Consider the following 13,284-nt stretch of genomic DNA (forward strand, 5'->3'; position numbering starts at 1 on the left):
CTCTTTGGTCTAAAACATCCTATTTAGGGAGACATTTTTATTCGTTTGTTGTCAGATTTTTTCTGAAGTTCTCTTCAGTGTTTGTGTTTCAGTCTGATTGCTTCTATAAAATGCATGCAAGGCAACCTAAGTCTAGGTTGTGAATGTGGTGCCACTGGCTATTACTATTTGACTAGGCAAGATTTATGGAGTTAGTGATTTGGTTTAAAGTTACAAGATTGCAATCCTTTGAGACTCTTTGCTTTGACAGTTTGAAGTTGGTCTTAGTGATTGTTTTGTCTATATTTGAAATCCATCCAGGGTTTAGTTGGTGGTTTCTCTATCTGTGCACTCATTCCTTTGATTTGTGTATGTAGGTGATGCAGCTGATGGAGGGAGGAAGCCAAGTGGCTCCGGCGGCATGGTCTTGGTCGCCAAAAAGCAGCCCAGATGTGTTGCTGCTTGCCTCTAGCTGATTTGGTTCTGATATTATCGGTCGGTTCCGGTGGCTGTGGCTGTGGTTCCGCTGCTGCTTTTGTTTCTGTAGAACTGGTTCAGTTTTTATGACATGCAGCATTGAAATTGCATCGTTCCTTTTGGTCCAAATCAGGACTTGTAATAGTTTGCCTCATTCGTGACTTCCAACTTCCCTGTAATTGAACTTGTGAGTAGTGTCGTTGTGTTGTATTGCACTTAACATTAAATGAATTTTTTATATGCGCACCAAACGTCCAAAGAAATAATGTTGAGTCATGCCAAATTTTTGGATACTCTTGCTGTCTAGTTAGCTTTGACTAAATTGGTAATTTTCCCTTATTTTATTTGAACAAGAATCATAAAGAGCTAGCATGGCAAGTCAGCTAACTTTAGGGTAATCGATAGAACGGAAAAATGCAAAATCTGGTTGTATCGATCGATCTGGGTTCAACACAAAATCCCTTTCAAAAAAGAAACGCAGTACAAGAATCTATCAATCGATGGCCTCCAATGATAAGTATTTTTTGCTATAGGATCCCCTGGGATTTTTGGTATTCTCGTGCTAAGTATAAACATGTAAATAAACCTTTGTTAATTAGCAAATTTGTAATGAAAGAAGATGAATACAGTCTGTAAAGGCATACCAAGACCAGCTGAAGGTTCCTCGTGACTTTTCGATTTTAGAGAAGATTGATTGTCCAGTCTGCAAAGAAAGAAAGAAGACATTGTATTTTGCAAGGTGGAACCGAACTGACCGTAACTGATTAACTGTGCTAGCCATACCAAAGGATTGCCAGTAAAGGCTGGGTGCGTGCATGCATGCATGAGGATTAAGTAGGGCATTATTGATCTCCCTAATTACGAGGAGGCGGAATAGGCCTGCAGGTCATTGATCCATTCATGGCACGACTGATTAGCGATGAAAATTTCCCGTCGCCCGGCGCTTAGCTCCCAAATCTCAAAGTTCTCTTTCCTCAACCTTGTGTGCCTGCTGTGTTTAGTGACTCCGTTTTCATCTCTCCTTTATTTTCTTTTCTATCGTACGGCTGAGAGGAGAGCAATCCGTGTGAGAGATACTATGACCAATCATTGGAGCATGCACTGGGCTTCCACGGATCTCTCTCTCCCTCCTCAATTCCAACAAGCTACGCCTCATCTTCTACCTTTCTCTTCTCTCACCCTTGCCTCTATAAGTACAAGACCATCGTGACAGTCCGCGTGCGGAGAGCGCGTGTGACTTAGACTTTGACTTTTACTTGTCGAGGAGAGGAGAGGATAGGAGAGTACACTCTGAGATGTCCGGCTGCTTCGACGAAAAGGGCTCCAATGGATAGGATATGAGCCGGCAAGACAAGATCGAGGAGAGGAGAGAAAAGGGCGCTCCAAGATATCCGTTTGCTTCTAGGAGGAGGGCTCCGGCGGACGGGAGATGGGCTGGCAAGACGAGGTAATTCTTCATCTCTTGTTCGATCACTTCCTTAGTTTGTAGCGGCTGCAGCGTGCGCCTTGTCGTCCTCTTTGTTTTGTCTTGACGTTCCATCAGAAGTGGTATCAGCGTCAGTAATCTTAGAGAGCACACACATTCAGACGAACTGAAAAAATACGGAGAATTAGAAGAGTCCAAGTAGAAGCTGTAGATTTGAACATCTCGGCTGCTAGAGGAGAGAGGCTGGAGTGTGGATAAAATTGAGAAATGGGGAGATGGGAATGGACTGCCTCAGTGGTTGGGCGTGAGTGAGTGAAGAAGAAGGTTGGAGATAGCTGGGAGGAGTAAATGTAAACTCAGTTAGGTGTCAGACTTTATTTCTTTTTTTAATGTGAATACGCGTCGCACTACGGGAGTCACGCCGTGCGCCGACGGCCCCGCACCGTCGGCACAGGTTAATCCACCGTCGGCACCGTCTCTGCCGACGGTGACCGTCGGCGTCTGCGCGTCGGCATAGTTCGCGTCGGGGCAAGAGCTCGGGCGGCGAAGGGAGGATGACGACGAGCTCGGGCGTGACGGCGCGCCGCAGGGAGGACGACACCACAGGGAGGACAACGACGAGCTCGGGCGTGACGGCGCGCCGCAGGCAGGACAAGAGCTCGGGCTCCGCAGCAAAGATGACGTCCCAACGGAGCAGAGGAGTGCCTGCGGCGCCGCAGCAGGGAGGAAGACGCGAGATCGAGCACGGCTCCGCCGGACGTCGAGCGCGGCGCCACCGGACGTCGACGGTGAGAGAAGATCCGTATTTGAAATTTACAGAACAGGATTTAGTTGGAGAAGAAACGAACTAACAAGGGGGTTTTCATAAAAAACCATTTGTATTACGCGTCCGACATCTTTTGCGTGACGGAGGGAGTATGTATAATTTTGGATTTTGATCTAGTACTCCATGTCCACATCCATATATGTTGGACTATCAGATGTAAACTTTGAAGTCAGACTATGTTCCGAGCACGGGGTGATTAAGATGGCAGCAAGCTTTCACTTAAAAGGCACTAGATGTATGCAGGAGAGAAAACAACAATGCTGAAACTAAGATACCATGCGGTGCAACACAAATTTAAATGTATCCCAGGCGTACAAATTTGATCATCCATCACACAGCCATGAAAAATAATGATGCAGGGCAGTAGCCAGTAGGATATATCAGTCAAAAGAAAGGGCCATAACTAGTCTTTGCATGTAGTATCATCTAGTCATAGCGCTCACATCGTTTAGCTAGTCTTAATACATAACAAGGTGGTCTTCTTCCTCTTGCGCTGAGTGAAGGTGCAGATGGAACTTTGACCACGAGATGAAAGGTGTGAGCTGAATTCAAACACAAGAAATCTGGAAAAATGCTGAGAATTATGAGAAGAGCATAATATAATTGGGATGGATCATGCATGGTTGTTTCCAGCTCTCACTCTTTTTTTTTGTATACAGAATTAAATCCGTTAAAGGCTGAGACTAGATGGCATAACAAGTAGCTCTTCATTTTTAGTTGGCCAGGACCATAACAAAGAGCAATATTGCATCCTTCAACAAATGATGGTGCATGCCATTTTCATGGGAAGTTAAGATAAATGCAAGAAGAAGTTTCATTCAAGAGCTAATATTCCTTGTGCAAACACAAACGTACTAATTTGTATAACTGCATATGAATCGTACATTGTAGTAATATGCTACTACAAAAGGTGCAAAAGTTGCAATAATGAATGAGCATCAGTGAAAGAATAGTTTAAGGTATAATAAACACAAACCATAAGCCAACCCATGCATTTCAGATCTGAGGTTAGCCCCAAGCCTCATTATACTAGACTACTAGTATAATAATTTGAGAAATGGTATTCCTGGAAATAACAACACACTAATGCAAGTCACTCAGAGGGACCATAATGCATGGGATGACATCAAAATGAGTTGCAATTGTGAAAGCTTTGGAATGGAAAACACAACATATATCAGGATATGTCATGAACACTTCTTTTGGAGGAAAAAGCCAGGATATGGTCATGAACATGTAGCACAAATGGGGAAGCTAAGTAAAAAATATGGGATTACATATTGTAGCATCAACACATACCATCTAGAATTCTCTCAAACCAACAGGAACTGAAAAAAGACTGATCAGAACATCCAAAACAGATGTATTTCGAAGTACTTGGCACAAATCCTATGCGTTTTGATACTCTTGTGCTCCCAACCGCACATCCAACAACATACATACTCGAGACAACACATGGAAAGTGATCAACGAAAGTATCACATGGATAGACAAAAAGTAATGGCATATTTTGAAGAAGAAGGAAGTGTGATTTTAGCAAGCAATTACCTGCAGGAAGTCATTGCTGATCTGGGGGGGCGAGGAACGCAGGCGGCCACGCAGGGAAGTAGGCGAACATGGGGTGGCCGTAGTTCTTGCCACGTTTGGTGGTGAGGCGCTCCATGTTGCGAGTGTTGAGATCAAAGGAGTAGCGGCCGTATCCCCACGTCCTGATGAAGGCCTTCCCAGTGCAAGCGGCGTCCATGTCGCTGGGCCAAACACATATGGACCTGTGCTTGTGGTCGTGCTCGGGCAGGCCTGGCACGGCGTCGTACACCACATCCATGTCCATGATTTCCCTCCCGAGAACCCAGCCGTTGTGGCCCCGCTGCCCGGACTCGCCGCGGACCCAGAGCTGCAGCTGCGTGCCCTCGTTCGCCACGGCCAGGATGCAGAGCCGGCCGTCCTCGGGCGTCTCCCCGACGCGGAGCGTGGAGCAGTCGTAGATGTTCGGCGACAGCAGGTAGGAGAAGCGCAGCGTGGCGGGATGGAGCGCGAGCACGCGGGCGGAGTTGCAGATGTTCCCCGCGGCGTGCACGCAGCTGGTCTCGAACAAACCAGTAGGTAGGGGTCGAAATCGACGTCGATGTCCGTGGCCCGCACTTGCCGCGCGCCGTCGAAGGAAGCAACGTACCCAGGCGCGCGCGCGGGTGCATGCCTCTGTTCTGGTCTTGGCTTTCCTTCTTTTTTTTGTTCTTCCGCGTCCGCGGCATGGTTGGAGTTGGACGCGCATGGTACAGCCGCGCGCCAGCTGTGTGGTTGGTCGTATCGTACACCGTGCACGTATGCCTGCGCAATTAAGTTGCGTGCGCCGATGGACCGATCGATCGCTCGCTGCCTCCATCCATTAATTCCGTCTCGCGTCAATCGCTCGCCATTCGCCGCCGGCCCGGATGCCCGCTCATCTCATCAGCTCGCGGGATTCCCTCCAACATTAATTAATTACCTCAATCTCCGCTTTCTCTTGGCTCACCGGGGCCTCAACTCAAGACCGCTCCATCGCTGAATTATACACAAGAAAACAACTTAATTCACTCATACTTGCTCACGTACTACCTCCAGCACGTACACCATCGATTTCCTTCTTTCTTTCTTTCGTTTTTTTACTTTGGTTGCCCAAATCACCAAATGCACGCTCATGTATACTACATACCTAACGAAGTTCAGGAATTGCTTTAGTAACAAAATAATGTACCACCATTTAATACTATGCTGCCTCCATCAACTTCCTTCTTTCTTTTTTGTTGCCCAAATGCATGTGCACGTACAAAACCAAGGAAATTCTGGAATTCCCATCCCTCTAACAAAATAATCTATATATGTGCCACCATTTAATAATAATAATACTCAACTAGATGTTCATTTAGACAATTCGAACTATCTCCAAGAGCGTGTGCCAATCTTTCGTCCGGGAAAACAAATTCACACCCCTATCTACTATATATAGTACAACCTTTTTTTATTCCTCTTTTTTATTGCTCATACGTACCATCTCCTTTACCATATTTTTGTCCCAAATTCAGATAGGATCAGATATTGACCGGTTGCGTATTCAAATGTGGTTATACCCGACTGGAAACAAAAAGGATAGTCAGGCAAATACTCTAATGGACGGATACTTATTTTTCTAGGAGAGCTTCAAAGGGATTTAACCTTTTATCCTTGCATTAGTCAATTGCATAAGAATATGGAGACATATATAGTTTTGGCTAAAACTTAAGCATTTGCGAGATGGTATAAATATAAATTATATAGTTGAACCACCATTCTACCGGTAATCAAGCTCATGAGTCGTTGCTTTGCATTTGGACATATAGTGTGAAACTCCCACTTTGAGGCAACTGACCTGACTCTTCTAAGAACTTTATCTCTTTTGTGATTGGTCATGTTCATATGACATGTCATAACACACAAAAAAAGAGAAACATCATATGAAACAACCACTTTTGAAGGAAAACTAGGGGCTGATGAAATAGGGGCCATAAAACAAGGCTTCACCCTAAAACACGTGAGGAAGGGTCACAAACCCTCCCCCATTTGCATGGGATACTAACATGGGTTTATTTGGGTGGTGTCAAGAGGAGAATCCAATAAATAATTGTGAAATGCAGTTGCTTCAATCACAAGAATTTGACACTCAACACACTCCACGGTGTTGGCGTCACCACCCACAAAGTCGCAACTACCTTCGAGTTTCCTCACCAGCGCTACCCTGCATTAGCCCCAACCGTCAACCTCCACCACCCATGGCCACGCCAGAGCCTCCTCCGGCTTAATTAGTCCAAGGTGGTGGCTAGCATCGAGTCCGATAGGTGAGCACGATAATGGCGGCGTAATATTTAACGGTGTGTCCTTTGCTTTTCTTGCTATGTTGATGGATATAATGAGTGCAATTCACGTCTTACTATTTAATTTCGTATTTATTTTATTTTATTTTTAGTACTGATTATATATACATGCAAGACAAAGTTTTTACTTACTATTTTTTGACAGTGTAGATATTAGATAGATATAGGTCTAGCAAGGCCAGGCTCGTGGACGTAGGCGTGCACATGCATACATTCCGGCTAGATGTAGGCGTACTCTTGGACGTAGGAGACTGACCTCTCTTGCTCTCACATACAGTTGTATGGATTTTCCAAACGACATTGGCTTGCTAGCTAGCATAAAATAGTTAAGCTTGCCAAAAATGTGCAACTTGCACACACAACACACCACCGTGTGCCGTCGAGACATATGTTGCCTTGGCCCGTTGACGCCGTAAATTTCACTCCCGAGTAAAAGCTACTCTGACAAACCCTAAGAGTGAAGTTGCCGCGCCCAACAATGCCGGGGTCTGGTTCTACGACGTATTTTGAAATATAAGGCTCGAAAACCTGACTTTGAATTAAAAAACCATCAATCGGCCAAGAGTACAACGACAACCCCCAGAGAGAGAAAAAAAAAGCAGCGAACTGCTGGGGTTACCAGCTTACAAGACAAGTAAGAAAAGAACAGAGAGGAGGGAAAGAAAGCTACTCTACAGTAGCTACACTGGGCGGGGAGCTTGAGCTCGTCGATGGAAGCATAGTCCACTATTGCAAGGGCGCGGCGCCGAGATTGGTCCGAATCAACATACCTCACCATGCCAAAGCAGAGCGCACCGATGGCCTCCATAGCTTAGTTGTCTTCATGCCTCAAGATACTGAAGGAGGATGGCTTGATGGAGAGACCTCCAAGGAGGAGAGCGGCGCCCAAGGGCATCACGTCACCCGCACCGGTCGAGGCCTTGCCGAGTCTTACCCTAGCCCAACCACCACCCCAAAACACACAACCTTAATATATATCCGACGACACATTGAAAACACTGCATAAGGAAGAAATCATTGGCATTGCCCGCGGCATGACACGCCGCCCAAAGAAACCAACCCATGGGTATCTAGGAGGCCGTCCAAACCGGGCAAAACACCGTGCAAAATTAGCTAGGGAGACAATGGTGGCGACAATAAGATCAAGGAAAGGTGAAGAGGGTGTGCCAAAATATGATGAAGATAACCTTGCCCCGCGCAAGTTGAGCACGTAGGTGTGATCAAGCTACGAGAAAGGAGGGGCATTTGGTGGCGCCTCCAAGAAGGAACACGGCGTCGAGAACGATGTCATCCCCCGCAGTGGCCAAGGCCTTGCACTACTTTCGCCGATGTCCACGAAGAACCCGAAGCCGGCCAACAACACGACCGTGGAGGGGGAGGAAAGCCAGCACAGCCAACAACACTGCATCAAGTATTGTCGGCCGAAGGCGATGTGGTAACCAATATCCAAGTCACCAATGTCGGGATCTGGTTCAACGACGATCTCGCGAGGAGCAAAGTATACCGGGGGAAGGTCGGTTGCACGACTCGGTTGTTGCCTACGTTGCTAGCCATCTACCCAGGATCTTTGGAGCCTACTCCCTCCGTTCGTAAATAAGTGCACGCCTTTCTTTTTTAAAAGTCAAACAATTTCAAAATTAACTAAACTTTACCATAAAATAGTAACACATGTAACATGAAATTAATCATACACTTTTTTTTGGGATGGATTAGAGTAGACATGTGAACCATGATGGTACATCACAAATATGCATGCATTGTCGACTACTCCTTGACTACAACATGCCATTAATTAGGATACAAATGATCTTTTACTTCTGGACTGATCACGATATTGATTGGAGTACATCGGGAAACGAAATTTGGAGATCTAAACTCAACATGATGAGACGAGACGAAGTAAATCCTGACTGCAGGAGTAGATTTGACGGAGAACACAAAACGCACGCAGCGATCCCACCCAACCTCTCCTCTCGCTCGCTTCGCCTCCTAGCGATCCCACCCACACAATCCCATCGCCGCCGCCGCACTCTGCTGCTCCCCGCCGGCAACCCAGCACCGCCGCTCACACCGGCGCACCCACCCACCCAATCCCATCTAGGCTGGCCACCCAATCCCCTTCACGCCTGCATCCAAACCCTCTCCACCCCCTACCAGGCGGAGAAGAGGCACCGGGGTATAGGCGCAACGGCCTCTCCTCAGAAGATGGACGCGCGCGTGGGCGGACCCGCGCCTGAGGGCCGCCATGGTTGTGTCCGTCCTTGTGGCGAGCGAGCCAAGGACAGGGGAGGGGCGGAGATGCACCCGTCGTCCTGGTGGCTGTTCGGGACGAGCACCTTGGGCGACGGCCGCGGCCGGCGGGAGGAGCTCGGCATGCCGCAGGAAGAAGAGATGGTGGTCGCCTGTCCGGAACTGTTGTTGCCGGCGCCGGCGACGTCCCCGAGCTGTTGCTGCCATCCACGACTCGGCCATGCTGCTGCCGACGACCTCCCCAACCTGCAGCTGCCCTCTGAGGTCCATCTCCTTCATCTCTTTCCTTGCTAAGAAATGTATTTCCTTTTTCCTGTTAAATTGAATGTGTGCATACGCAGTAGATGGAAATCTGATTTTCTAAATCAAAATTTGTTGTGTGCCATCAATTACATCCAAAATCATGACTCCTGTGATTTATTCTTCTTTTAGTCTAAACTTCACTCCTAATGCAGAATTCGAATTATGCAATGTTAGCACTGCAACTTATACCCATTATAGTTTATATACTTAAGATTTTCTTTGATTAGTTGAATTTAGGGAAGCCTATTAAGGCCATGCTTATTGTTTGATGAACAGAGATCTAAAAAGTGAACTAAATAAAATCAATCAAGTATTCTGCAGTGATGCTTTTGAGCATATCTCTGCCAAGAATACTCCTGAAGAAAGCTATCATAAAATCCCATGCACCCTGAAAACATTATTTGTTCATGATTTTTCTTAGAGTACAACGAATTAATATTGACTTTGCATCTCGAAATTTGATGCTGAGCACCACCTGTAGGCTGCTGTTGGGGACAAGAAGCTTGGGCGTTGGCTGCGGCCGGCGGGAGGAGCTCGCCACGCCGCATGAAGAAGAGATGGTGGTCGCCTGTCCGGAACTGTTGCTGCCGGCACCGGCGACGTCCCCCGACCTATTGCTGCCTTCCACGACTCCTTCATGCTGCTGCCGACGACCTCCCCGACCTGCAGCTGCCCTTTGAGGTCCATCTCCTTCATCTGTTTATGCTAAAACTTGTATTTTTTCCTGTTAAATTTGATTGTGCATAGACAGTAGATGGAAATCTGTTTCACCAAATCAAAATTTGTCTTGTGCCATCAATGGCATCTAAAATCTTACTATATCTTTCCAGTACTAGCAACTAAACGGATGACTCATTTAAAATGAATCTGTCTCTCTGAAACTTTACCTATGAAGGTGTTTGTTAATGTATATGGAGAGGGGCAATTGACTGCATTAGAAAGGTTTGCCATGGAGAGGTTCTCACTGTGTTTTACCTTAATGCGCCACAAATTTGTTGCGGACAACTCCTGCTTATAACATTCACAAGCGTCGACTTGTTTCATAGGTTCCTTCTTGACCTATGCCCTCCTGAAATCAAACAGCATACCCAGCTGCTGAAGCATTGGCTGTACCGTTCATGTGTCTAACCCCGCTGTAATATGATGACTAGAATTCGTAACTACCAGCGGCTCCATTTACCTTGAGGTACTCTCATAACAGAGACTTTGGTATCACACCAAGTAGCTGCCCTTTCAAAGCACAAGCCATAGTGCAAGACATGAATTAGCACTTGTGTATGAATTAGTTTTGATATCACGCAATGTGGAGGTATACGGGGTGTGGGGGAACATTGATATTGGTAGGTCTCTTTTCTGATGATGATGCTGATGAAAATCAAAGAAAGCAAATTTACTGTAGGTACATGAATAATTGCCCTGACCTTTTCTACTTCGAATCCATGATTCTGTACATTTATCCAGGTGCATTTTACAATTTTACTGTATTTGGTTCTACTTATGATATTATAAGCCAAGCTCTCAAAATTTCGAGCTCGACCAGGTCGGAAACTTTAAACCGGTTTATTTTTTATATGCCGAGCGGTTTTTCTTTGTCTTGGCTGGGTTGTTTGCTGGGTGTTGTCTTGTGGTGGTTGAATGTTTTAGAAAGATAAGTCTTTCTAGTTAACTTGTGGGCTGTGTGTCAGACAGAATGTTGGCTCGAGGCTTGTGTGTTTCGTTTGGGTGACTTAATTAATGTCAACCTTAAACCAGATAATATTTAATGCCTGGAGCTTTAGTTCTTATTTAGAGGGTTTTGTTGTCTATAATGTTTTTGATTGCATTTGTTAGAGTTGATCTGCTGCTTATTAAAAAAGATGGATCCCCCCCCCTAAAATGCAAAACATGTTATCAATTCCTTGTTTTATTGGATAGTTAGCATGTAAAATCTACACAATAATCATGGTGAATCGTTCAAGACATTGTGAAATGCAATGTTCGTTGTAATGTAGTTTGGCTAGATTCTTTGATTATCATGCCATGAAATTTTAGGTTAATCAGCACCTTGTCTAATCTTTATGCAAATGTTATTGCAGCTTGAATGCTGCTATTTGGGGTGACTTGAATTTTCCCGAAAATAGTTGCGCTTTTTCTTGCATCAATAACTTAGTAATTCCTCTGTTCTTATATACAAGGCCACAAACCCATATTGCAGTACCAAGAAAATAAAGCCACACGATTATTTATTTAGAAATACTCTCGGGTTCTTTGCTAATTAAATATACTTCAAGTGGTGACTATTTCTCTATGGCTGCATGCAATGTTCGCATTAATAAGTACCGACCTACTAGACAAAAAGTTAATTACTTTTTCTCGATTGGTGTTAGTGGTCCTGTATAGATGAAAAATGTATTTTTGATAATGGCCTTGTATTGATGAACGGAGGGAGTAGTAATTATGTACACTATGATGTTGAGTAGTATATTCTTGATGTTTCAGGGTGTTCTGGAGCAGGGGAGAGGCCGAGGGGGTGACTTTGGGTCTGGGCAGTGATGACCATCCCAACCAACTTGGCCAAGCACCAAGTCAACCTGCAGGTGGCTCCCATCATAGCCAAGATCATGGCGAAGGTCAACGACGGGTCCTAGTGAATGTCATGAGCTCACCATGCTGCAACCGTGGTGGCGGTGACGCTCATCCTCGTGGACGACCTCTTAGGTGAGCTAATGGTTTACCACTTGGATCTCTGTCTCCCATGTGAACCATCGTGCCTTGGCTTTACCATGCTCCGGCGCTTGAGACGATGACCCTTATTTGATTGATGGTGATGATGATCATATGCTCATTGTAGTTTCTAAGTTTTTTCCCTAAGACTTTCACATATGTGCCTGGTTATTAGAGGTCCTTCTAAGCTAATGTAGTTGATTATTTTGTGTTATAGTGCTAATGTTGTTATTTGGTTTCGAATACCAGTTGTTGGTATTGTGTGGTATTGATCTTTTATTGCTAGATCTTGGCATGACCTAGGTGTTGCTGTCACCTATCTGTGTATATAAATATTATGTTGGCGAGGTTTATATATTCCTTATGGTACTTGTGTTCTCTTTTTTACTTCATAGATTTATCTGGTATTTCTCTTGATCCGAATCTACTCCTGTGTATTTGTTGTGCAACATCGAACTGGTTATTCTTGTGTAGTTGAACAATTAGTATCTACACATGCATATGTGAGAAATTGGAATTGATACATGCATCTGGTATCTACATGAATGTTTCTTTATAAAGTGGCGGGCTTCATGACTATGTGGGTGCTTATGTGAGCTATGCTTTGTAAGAATAGCAAGCTAGCCTGCAAGCTTTTCTATGATTAGAAGTATCATCTCGATGTTATAATCACAGGCTTAGAGCTTTACTTTTATCCATTCTTTGCTTTGAACTCTTTTTTATTGATTTGATTCCCAATGCTATGACATTTCATTGTACTGAGATTTGATGTTTCCTTTATAATTCATGCCTAATTCATGATTGTAGGGTTAGCCTTCTTCAACTTTGGTACTATTCCTAGAGGGATATTCGTTTTGAGACCATATGTTGGGAATATCAATATTTCTTGAATATGGAAAACAATATCACAAACTAATACACTTCCTTCCAAGCTCAATTGCATTATTTGCAAGTGCTGCTATAGGTAGCTGGTGCCTATAAGCATGATATGCTAGTCCATTGACATGCACATGATAGACAACATTGTCCAGCATATAACACGTACTATATCGATCCTTTTACTGAAAGAAAAATATATGACTTTGACATCAGTTGCATTCCACCGTACCATTACGAATGCAAGGCCTGATATTGCATTATTGCTGGAGCGAGATTTTTTTTTTGCCAGTGTGCTACTCCAGCTTTGACTTGTGTGACCCTCCCTCTGCACTCCCCATCTGTTCGGTGTTTGCACCACCTGCCAATTTTTCATGCTAATTGATACTTTGTGGGTCCCACGTGGCAGGAGTCGACTGGTGCCCGTAGTAGTAGTTGGGTAAAAAGCTTTTAGTTCTATTTCTAGACGACGGTTGTGTCAAGCTTCAGGCACTAGCTAATGCAACCAAAAGCCCGAACTGTTCGCTTGTACACTTCAACAGGTTGATGCTTAGATC

At 44.9% G+C, this 13,284-nt stretch overlaps 1 long non-coding RNA gene across 1 annotated transcript; it reads left to right on the forward strand.

Moving 5' to 3' along the window:
- Positions 1-8,781: 8,781 nt before the first annotated feature.
- Positions 8,782-11,842, forward strand: LOC139831316 (uncharacterized). Its single transcript, XR_011746018.1, has 3 exons — positions 8,782-9,109; positions 9,630-9,829; positions 11,627-11,842. It is a non-coding gene; the product is annotated as an uncharacterized lncRNA (long non-coding RNA).
- Positions 11,843-13,284: the final 1,442 nt, after the last annotated feature.

The sequence above is a fragment of the Lolium perenne genome, chromosome 5, assembly GCF_019359855.2.
Source record: "Lolium perenne isolate Kyuss_39 chromosome 5, Kyuss_2.0, whole genome shotgun sequence".
Classification (NCBI taxonomy): Eukaryota; Viridiplantae; Streptophyta; class Magnoliopsida; order Poales; family Poaceae; genus Lolium; species Lolium perenne.